Genomic DNA, 10452 nt, shown 5'->3' on the forward strand with positions numbered 1-10452 from the left:
GCTGCCTGCAGTGCCGGCATCCCATATGGATGCCGGTTCAAGTCCTGGCTGCTCCACTTCTGATCCAGCTCTCTGCTATGGCCTGGGAAGGCAGTGGAAGATGGCCCAAGTGCTTGGGCCCCTTGCACCTGCGTAGGAGACCCGGAAGAAGCTCCTGGCTTCAGATTGGCACAGCTCAGGCCATTGCAGCCATTTGGGGCGTGAACCAGCAGATGGAAGACCTCTCTCTCTCTCTCTCTCCCTCTCTCTCTCTGCCTCTCTGCCTTTCAAATAAATAAATAAACATAAAAAAAAAAAAAAGGATGTGGTAACAGGCAGGATTTTCAGACTTCAGAGTCTCCTACTGGACGGATAGACCATAATTTATTTATCTGTGAATCTTCCTTATCTATGAAACATTTAGATTGTTTCTCATTTTTCACTGTTATGAACGATCATGGCGGAGATTGGTAATACCAGTGGCCTCCTGGGAGGGCCGCCGGGAAGCCCAGGATCCGGGCTGGGACACATGACTGACACCTGTCAGGAACTTCCGACTGATTTCTGTGTGGATGCGTCTAGTGACTCCTTTAAGAAAGCGGGACAAGTTTGGAAGGCACATTTTGGTGCACATTGCTTTGTCTGAATTCCTGACCCTTTCTTAGAGCAGATCTGCCGAGCTCAGGGCCTTTCGGTACACACTGGCAAGTCCCCTTCCAGAGGCTTCAGCTCAGAAAGCCTTAAGTTCTACACCCAGAAACCTCCACCTTTCCTGCCTCTGCCCTTCCAAGCAGACTGTGAGTCCCCCCCAAAGAGGCAAGACCCCCATGCTGCACAGAAAGAGAGGGGGTGCTGGCTGCCCTCCAGGCTCCAGCCTACCCATGCTGGGCACTCCACATGCACCCCTTGAATACCCCCCAAAGAATTACAGAGGTTTTCTTGTCCCTGTATCAACAAGACTGTGCTGAGCTGGTGTGGCACCTGACACCCACCCACGACGGGAGGGGCCTCTGTTGACTCCCAGACGCTCTCCCACCCCCACCTGCAGCTCCGCAGCAGACAGCCCCTTCCCCGCCTCCCATGAGCCTGGTCCTTGCTCTGTGTTCCTCTCCCTGTGCTTCACACCCTGAGGCCAGGGGATGGGAACGGAAGCAGGGATTCTGTGCGATGCCGGCGTCTGTATCACAAAACTTGTCCCAAGCGCCAGCCCCAGGGATTTGTTAGAGTTGCTGCGGCAGAGGCGGGGCTGAGGTCAGATTAAATTGGACTAGTAACTCCCAGAGGGACACCTGCAAGAGACGGACACAGAAACTTTCCAACAGGGGAGTGGGAGGCGGCCGAGGCGGGCGGCGGGCAGTGCGCGGGCCGGCCGGGGCCAGCTCGCTTAGCGGGCTCGGTGGTGACAGGCCCGGGTTCACATGTCCTCCCCCAGAAGCCTGACATCTTGCCTTTTTCTCCCAATAATGAGTTGGTATAAAAATGGATCTTGAATAAAATTGTCTGCAGTTTTCAAATTTCAAACTGCATTAGTCAAAATACATCAAATTTCCATGTGCTGACTTTTCTACCTGCTTAAAAATCCGATCCTTTTCAGCGGGAGCAGATTGAAAGCGGAGTCACCTCCTCAGAGGCAAAGGGGAAGGGGACTGGAGGGCGAGGCCCTTTCAGAGGGGGTGGGAGGCGGGCTGCAGCCCTAGCTCCTCTCCGCTCCCCGCCTCCACCTTGCAATGGTGTCTCAAAAAGGAAAAAAAAATGCTTATTTGAGAGGCAGAGACAGACAAAGCAAAGACAGCTCCCTCCTTTGGTTTGGTCTCCAAATGCCCACAGTGGCCGGGATCTGGGAGATAATTCCAGGACGCCCACATGGCGGCAGGAACCCAGGTACTGCAGCTATGACTGCTACCTCTAGGGTCTGCATTAGCAGGAGGCTGGAATTGGGAACTGGAACTGGGCATCAAACACAGGCACTCTAAGCTGGGCCTAGGCGTCTGAACGTGTTAGGTTTTTTCTACTTACTGGAAACACAGACAGAGACAGCAAACAGAGCTCCCATCCGTTGGTTCACTCCCCAGATGGTCACAGCCAGGGCTGTGCTGAGGCCAAAACCAAGAGCTAGGAACTCAATCCAGGTCTCGCATGTGGAGGGCAGAGGCCCACATCTGAAATCCTCCAGGGTGGGGAGGGCGTTGTGGTGGAGCAGGTTAAGCGGCCACTTGGGACCCCCACATCCCAGGTTGGAGTGCCTGCATTGAGTCTCAGGTCTGCTTCATCCCCAGCTTTCCGCGAACACAGACTGTGGAAGGCAGCAGACGATGGCTCAGGTCTTTGGGTCCCTGCCACCCATGTGGGAGACCTGGAAGGAGTTCTTGGTGCCTGGCTTCAGCCTGACCCAGCTCTGGCTGTTGTGGGCATTTGGGGAGTGAAGCAGTGGATGGAAGATCTCTCTCTTCGTCACTCTGCTTTTCAATTATAAATGAATAAATAAATAAACTTTCCAATAACTCTAGCATTTCTTATTAAAAGAAGAAGAGAAAAGGAAAGAAAAAAATCTGGCCGGCACCGCGGTTCAATAGACTAATCCTCCACCTGCGGCGCCAGCACACGAGGTTCTAGTCCCGGTCTCCCCTCTTCCAGGCCAGCTCTCTGCTGTGGCCCGGGAGTGCAGTGGAGGATGGTCCAAGTACTTGGGCCCTGCACCCCATGGGAGGCCAGGAGAAGCACCTGGCTCCTGCCTTCGGATCAGCGCGGTGTGCCAGCCGCAGTGCGCTGGCCGCGGTGGCCATTGGAGGGTGAACCAACAGCAAAGGAAGACCTTTTTCTCTGTCTCTCTCTCTCACTGTCCACTCTGACTGTCAAAAAAAAAAAAAAAAAAAAATCTTCCAGGGCGGAACAGGGCACGGAACCAGGACTCAAACCCCAGGCAGTGTGACAGGGAATGCACGTGTCCCGAGTGACACCTTAGCCACTGCAACAAATGCCGGGCTCACTACGCCACACACCCATCCCAGCAATGGCTCCTTTTATTTTCTAGGTGGCCCAAGCCCTTCGGCCACTTCCCCTGACCCCAGATTTCCAGCTCAAATCCCTCTGCTCTGGGCAGTCTGCAGCACACGCACAGAACACAGCATTCACGCCCTGGACTTCCGCGACTCACCAGGGAGGCCTGCCGTTACATTCCAGGCCCGGAGAGGCTTGTTTGTCCTCATCTGCTTCCCCTCTTGAGTACTGGACACAGTTGGCCACTCTTCTAGAACTTTGTTCCCTCCACTCTGAGACACGGCTCTGCCGGTTTCCCCGGCCTTGCCAGCTGCAGTTTCTGTTTGCTATTCTGCCACCTCCTCTCTGCACATCCCGACTCCCCCAGGCTCAGCCCCTGGACCTCTTCCCCGTCACAGCCACAGCTCTCGGAGATGAGCTCGCTCAGACTCATGGGGCTGAGGGTACATGTACATCTTGGCCCTGAACTCCAGCTGCCCACCTAACACTGCCACACGGGCACCTAACAAACAGTTCAAGTTTCCTGTGAGCTCTTGTCCTAAGTCCCACAGGTTACACCTTTGAAATATATCTCGGTGGGGCCCGGTGTTGTGGCACAGCAGGTAAAGCTGCCACCTGCAGCTTTGTGGGTCTCCCATATGGGCGCCAGTTCGAGTCTTGGCTACTCCACTTCCAATCCAGCTCCATGCTAACAGCCTGGGAAAGCAGTAGAAGATGGCCCAAGTGCTTGGGCCCCTGTACCCATGTGGGAGACTCGGAGGAAGCTCCTGGCTTTGGATCAGCACAGCCATCTGCAGAGTGAACCAGCAGATGGAAGACCTCTTTCTCTGCCTCTCTGTAACTCTTTCAAATAAATAAATCTTTAGAGAGGGGAAGAGAGAGAGAGAGAGAGAGAGTTAGCAGGTAAAGCAGCTGCCTGTAGTGCAGGCATCCCATATGTGCACTGGTTTGAGTCCTGGCTGCTCCACTTCTGATCTACCTCTCTGCTACAGCCTGGGAAACAGTAGAGATGGCCCAAGTCCTTGGCCCCTGAACCCATGTGGGAGACCTGGAGGAAGCTCCATGTTTCAGATTGGTGCAGCTCCAGTCGTTGCAGCCATCTGGGGAGTAAACCAGCAGATAGAAGATCTCTGTTTCTCTTTCTCTCTCTCTCTCTCTGCGTCTGTAACTCTGCCTTTCAAATAAATAATAAATAAATATTTCAAAAAAAAAAAAAAAAGTGAACCAGCAGATAGAAGACTTCCTCTGTCTCTCCCTCTCTCTGTAACTCTGCCTTCCAAACAAATACATCTCTCTCTCTCTCTCTCTATCGCTGTCGTTCTCTCCAATCTGGGGTAGGTGTTTGGCACAGCAGTTAAAGACAGCATTTGGGCCACCCATGCCGCACCAGAGTGCCTGGGTTTGAGTCCTGGCTCAAGTCCGGATCCAGCTTCCTCCTAATGCACACCTTGGGAGGCAACAGGTGATGGCTCAAGTACTTGGGTTCCTGCCACCCCTGGGGGAGATCAGGACTGAGCTCCAGACTTTGCCTCTGGCCTGGATCAGGCACTTGTTTTAAGGTTTATTATTTATTTATTTGAAAGGCAGAGCAACAGAGAGCAGAGATAGAAATCCTTCATCTCTTGGTTCACTCGCCAAATGACTGCAAGAGCCGCCTGGGCCAGGCCTACGCCAGGAGCCAGGAACTCTGTCCTGGTCTCCTACATGGCCGCTGGGCCATCCTCCCTTGCCTTCCCACATGCCTTAGCAGGAAGTTAGAATGAAAACAGAGCAGCCAGGACTCGCACTGGTGCTTTAACCCACTGCCCCATTTCAGGCATCTGGGGAGTGAGCTAATGGATGGAAACTCTCTCTCTGCCTTTCAAACAAAATAAAAATAAAGTTTTTAAAGATTGCCAATCCAAGTCACTCTGGCCCAGCTTCCACACCCCATCCTCAGCCACTGCTCCCTCTTCCCGGCCCCCCTTGAGCTGTCCCTCTGGAGGGTCTCCCCAGCCCCCCACCCTCCACAGCCAACCCCACAGCTGGGCCTTCAGGCACAGCCAGTGCCCTGCTGCTTGCTTTCTGTCTCCCAGAGCCTCCCCTGGGACACCAGAATTGGATGCAAACTCCTTCCCAGCCCACAACCCTCCCACCAGGCAACCTGGCCGACTCTCCGTGCATACTCGTTCCAAGATCCTTCTCTCTCGCCTTGGAGGCTTTGTCTTGTCTTATGGTAAAATACAAATATTTATTACAACTAACGTGACATTGACCATGGTAAAGCGTGCAGCACCAGGGCGTGGATGGGTACCCCCAGCACCTGCTCCAGGTCCACAGCACTTCCAGCCCCCTCAAAGGAAACCCCAGCCCCAGAATCACGCACCCCCACTCTTCCTCCCCCAGCCCCTGGCAACCGCTCATCTGCTTTCTGACTCTGTGCAGTTGCCGATTCTGGAAATTTCACACAAATGCAAGCATGCCACGTTTGCCTGGGAGTTTGAGCACGGACAGATCCTGCACAGCCCACTCTGCCCCAGGCCTTGCAGAACCGTCTCCGTCTCCTTAGCATTCAGTCCTCAGCTCAAACTCACCCCTGTCTACGCAGAGGCTCCCGCCGCCCCCAGGCACTCCAGATTTCTTGAGTACCCTGTGCTATTTACTTCCCTCTCAGCACTTCCCACTCAGAGAGCACTGCTTAATCATTTGTTTACGGTTGATTGTCTTTCCCCTTGTTCCTGGGGGTTATCACAGGACAGTGGCAGGTATCTCAGAGGCGGGAGGCATGCACTTGACCATGGTTTGCGGATTGCATGAGGCAAGGCTCTGATGGGGCGGGAGTCGACTGCAGTGGATGAGAAAGGAAGAGAGGGAGGCTGCTGGGGAGGGTGAGGCTGGAGGGACGAGGGGAGCTGGGCTGGCACTCGGGGAGGACAGGGGGGCATTCCTGGTGGGAGGCATGGCCTGGGTGCCTGAGGTCTGGGGTCCTGTTAGAAGCCTGTGCGTCCTGTCTAGCTCTGTATTTTGTCTGTTACTGGTTTCCCTAGCCTTCCACGAAGAGGAGACACCATACCAGTGAAACCCAAAAAGTTCCTGGAAAAGTGGGATGAAAAGATCAGTTTATTTTGGTGCAAATAACCCTTGAAGTCCTCATATATTTTGGGGAATTCAGTTTGACACAACATATAAGTTCTTCCAAGGAGAGGAAGGATGGAGCCCCTGTCAGTTTCTCCTCCATCCACCCCACAGACACAGACAGACTAGTGCCCAGTTTTCTGATTTTAACAAATATATATTTATTTTTATTTTACTTAAAAGGTAAAGAGAGAGAGAGAGAGAGAGAGAGAGAGAGATCCTCTATCTGCTGATTCACTCCCCAAATGCCCTCAACAGCTAGGGTTGGGCCAGGTCAAAGCCAGGAGCCCAGGACTCCATCCGGGTCTCTTACACAGGTGGCAGGGACCCGTCTCCTGAGCCTCCCTGGGAGTTCAGCAGGAAGCTGGATGGGAAGCAGAGTAACTCAGACCCAACCACTGCACCAACCACCAGCCCTGGTTTTCTGATTTGGAGTCATCCTGCAACCACCTTTGAGAGAAACGAGAAAGGGCAGGCGCTGGCATAGTGGATGAAGTGCCACTGGGGATGCCTGCAGGCCACTTCGTAGTGCCTGGGTTCAAGTCCCTACTCCACTGCCAATTCCAGCCTCCTGCTAATGCGCACTCTGAAATGCAGCAGATGACGGCTCAAGTACGTGGGTCCCTGCAACCCACGTGGGAGACCTGGACTGAGTTCCAGGCCCCTGGCATCAGCCTGGCCCAGCCCTGGCTGCTGCAGGCATCTGGGGAGTGAGCTAGTGGATAGAGAGTCTCTCTCTGTCTCTCTTTCTTTCAAATAAAATGAAAATAAATTTTAAAAGTTTTCTTTTACAAAAAGAGATGAGTGGGGAACTGGTGATGTGTATGTCAGACAGCTGGAACGGTGTTTGAGGGTCGGGAGAGCGGCCCAGATCTTTGAGTGGAGCAGAGCTAGGGACACCCTCCCCCACTGCTGTCACCACCAGCTCTCCCCAGCCTCATCTTCCTGGCTGAGCCACCAGCCCTCTGGGCACTGGGCTGTCTGTGAGCCCTGTGTCCTTCATTTCTCCTGATTGAATCAGGCCCAGGGGACCCAGGCCCTGTGGCTCTTGAAGTCTAGCTGAGCTTCCAGAAGGAGAGGCCCTTCCCCCAGAGCCATGAGGACTCAGGAGGGGAAATTCAATTGTGTGCAGGGCAGGAGCCATTAACCCGTCTGTGGACGCAGCACCCCAGCATCTTGGTGCACAGTGGGTTTTAAGTTTAACCGATGGGGAATCTTCCCCAGGTTTGGAGCCAAGCCTGGCTTCCGACCCTGCCCACTCCTGAAGCTCTGGGGCGCATCCCCCTCAAGAGTCTAACGAGGGGCCAGCACTGCAGCGCAATAGGCTAAGCCTCTGCCTGCGGCACCAGCATCCCATCCTGGCTGCTCCACTTCCCATCCAGCTCTCTGCTGTGGCCTGGGAAAGCAGTGGAAGATGGCCAAGTGCTTGGGCTCCTGCACCAGCTTGGGAGACCCAGAAGAAGTTCCTGGCTCCCGGCTTTGGATCAGTGCAGCTCTGGCTGTTGTGGCCAATTGGAGAGTGAGCCAGTGGATGGAAGACCTCTCTCTCTCTCTCTCCCTCTGCCTCTCTAATAAATAAATAAATCTTTTATAAAAAAATGTCTAATGAAGGGGCTCTGGAAGTGGGGGCTGGGGTGATTAGGTAAGAGAATCTTTTTTTTTTTTTTTTTTTTTTTGACAGGCAGAGTTTGACAGTGAGAGAGACAGAGAGAAAGGTCTTCCTTCCATTGGTTCACCCCCAAAATGGCCACTACGGCTGGTGCGCTGCACTGATCCGAAGCCAGGAGCCAGGTGCTTCCTCCTGGTCTCCCATGCGGGTACAGGGCCCAAGCACTTGGACCATTCTCCACTGCCTTCCCAGGCCACAGCAGAGAGCTGGACTGGAAGAGGAGCAACTGGGACAGAATCCAGCACCCCGACCGGGACTAGAACCCGGTGTGCTGGAGCCGCAGGTGGAGGATTAGCCTAGTGAGCCGTGGCGCCAGCCCAAGGTCAGGGAATCTTGAGATCTCCAAATCGCAGAGGGTGGCAGGGTGTGGAGGTACAGTGCAGTGCACCCCCAAGACGTGGCTGCTCCTAAGAGCAGTGTGGAAAAGAATGGCAAGTATTTTATGACTTGCATGAACTGTACGTTGAGATGATAATATTTTTAATATAGTGGGTTAAATTAAAATATTGAAAATGAATTTTGGGGCCGGCGCTGTGGCTTAGCAGTTAAGGCCACTGCCTGCAGTGCCAACATCCCATATGGGCATCGTTTCAAGTCCTGGCTGCTCCACTTCTGATCCAGCTCTCTGCTGTGGCCTGGGAAAGCAGTAGAAGATGGCCCAAGTCCTTGGGCCCCTGCACCTGCACAAGGTCTCCCAACCTGGAAGAAGCTCCTGGCTCCTGGCTTTGGATCGGTGCAGCTCTGGCTGTTGTGGCCAATTGGGGAGTGAACCAGTGGATGGAAGACCCCTCTCTCTCTCTGCCTCTCCTTCTCTCTCTGTGTAACTCTGACTTTCAGATGAACAAACCTTAAAAAAATGAATTTCATCTGTAGCTTTTTACTTTTCTTAAAAAAAAAAAAAACATTTATTTGCTTATTTATTTAACCTGAAAAAAGCAGAGACAATCAGACAATGAAATCTTCCATCCACTGGTTCACTCTCTAGATGCTGGAAAGAGGCAGGGCTGGACCAGGCCAAAGCTGAAATCTAGGAACTCAACCCTGGTTGAGTGGCAGGGACCTGAGCTTGAGCCATCAGCTCTTGCCTACCAGGGTGCGCGTTAGCAGGAAGCTGGAGTCAGGAGCAGAGCTGGGACGGGAACCCAGGCCCTCCCCTATGGGATGTGGATGTGCCAAGCAGCATCCTAACCACTACACCAAACGTGGCCCCGCTTTTTACTCTTCTGGACTGCTTACTGGCAAGTGTGAGGCGCAGGTGGCTCAGCTCCCTGCGGGACAGAGCTGGTGCCCGGGGAGGGATGCAGGCTCTAGGTGCTGTATCTCCTTGGCCCTGTGGGTTCACTGCTCTGTGTGTGCCGGTGTGTGGTGGGTGGGGGGAGTAGCAGGAGCAGGTCAGGTGGGGCCCTCTAAAGTGGGTGCTGCTTGGAGACCGGTCCTGACACCCCCACAGGGCTCCCCTAAATGAGCTCTGGCAGGCCATGGACAGGTGAACCTGAGAGGCCCTGGAGGCAGCCCCCAGGGAGGGCATGGCCTGTGCTGCCACCCCCTCCCCCAGCACTGGCGGAGGTGTCTGTTGCTCCCCGGGGCACTGTGGTCACCCCTGTGGGCAGGACAGATGCGGTGGCTGCCTGGTGGCTCACACGGTCCTGGCTCAAGCAGAACCCCCTGGAAGGCTAGGGCAACAAATACCCAGGCAGGAATACACAGGGCCAGGGAGCAGGGAAGGAGCAGAGGCAGAGAGGAGGGAGAGGGGGAGCGGTGCCCAGAGGAGGCCAAGGCAGACAGGTGCCTATGAGCCACGAGGGCTGCAGCGCCAAGGCCTGGGGGGGGGGGGTCCCACCGAAGAACAAAGAGTGGGACTGGCCGGCGCCGCGGCTCACTAGGCTAATCCTCCGCCTAGCGGTGCCGGCACACCGGGTTCTAGTCCCGGTCGGGGCGCCGGATTCTGTCCCGGTTGCCCCTCTTCCAGGCCAGCTCTCTGCTGTGGCCCGGGAGTGCAGTGGAGGATGGCCCAGGTGCTTGGGCCCTGCACCCCATGGGAGACCAGGAAAAGCACCTGGCTCCTGGCTCCTGCCATCGGATCAGCGCGGTGCGCTGGTCGCATCGCGCTGGCCGCGGCGGCCATTGGAGGGTGAACCAACGGCAAAGGAAGACCTTTCTCTCTGTCTCTCTCTCTGTCCACTCTGCCTGTCAAAAAAAAAAAAAAAAAAAAAAAGAGTGGGACTGAGGAGACTGCCTGGAACAGGAACAGAGTACTCAGAGGCTGTGCCTGCCACCCCACCTCCCTGCAAGGAGAATGGTGCCACTTGAGGACACACCGGAGGCCTGATGGCCATGGCGAAGGAGGGGCTGTCCCCGGAAGGCCAGGCGGGCAGAGTGGGGGCCTCTCCCAGGGTCTGCCCTCCTCTGAGGACCCTGCCCCCGGCCTCCCTTGGCCCCATCCAGCCCCCTCTCCCGTGGGTCCGCTCCTCACCTCAGTACCCTGCACTTTCAGCCCGGCTGGTCTGGCAAAGGGCCAGGGAGCTTCTGCCGCCCACGCCCCGGTGGGGAGGCCTTGCCCACTGCCTGCTTCAAAGTCCAGAGCTTTCAGGCTCTGGCCTCCTGCATGAGAAAGAACGGGGCCGGCTCCTCCGCCCAGCCAAGGAATCAAATCGCCAGGCGCTCAGGGGCTGAGTGAGCTGAGCCACCACCCT

The 10452-nt window shown here is 55.2% G+C and overlaps 1 protein-coding gene across 3 annotated transcripts in view; it reads right to left on the reverse strand.

Annotated features, from left to right (window-relative positions):
• RTN4RL1 (reticulon 4 receptor like 1) overlaps positions 1–10452 on the reverse strand; it is a 77480-nt gene that overhangs the window by 13638 nt on the left and 53390 nt on the right. Inside the window, exon 1 of one of the 3 annotated variants that reach the window (XM_089317606.1) lies at positions 10233–10361. The exons of the other annotated variants lie outside the window; for them this stretch is intronic. The gene's annotated coding sequence lies outside the window, so the exon portion shown is untranslated. Of the gene's footprint in view, positions 1–10232; positions 10362–10452 lie in introns of those variants that run through there. 3 annotated transcript variants of the gene reach the window in all.

Source organism: Oryctolagus cuniculus, chromosome 17 (assembly GCF_051225735.1).
Source record: "Oryctolagus cuniculus isolate XC-2025 breed Fujian yellow rabbit chromosome 17, ASM5122573v1, whole genome shotgun sequence".
NCBI classification, from domain to species: Eukaryota; Metazoa; Chordata; class Mammalia; order Lagomorpha; family Leporidae; genus Oryctolagus; species Oryctolagus cuniculus.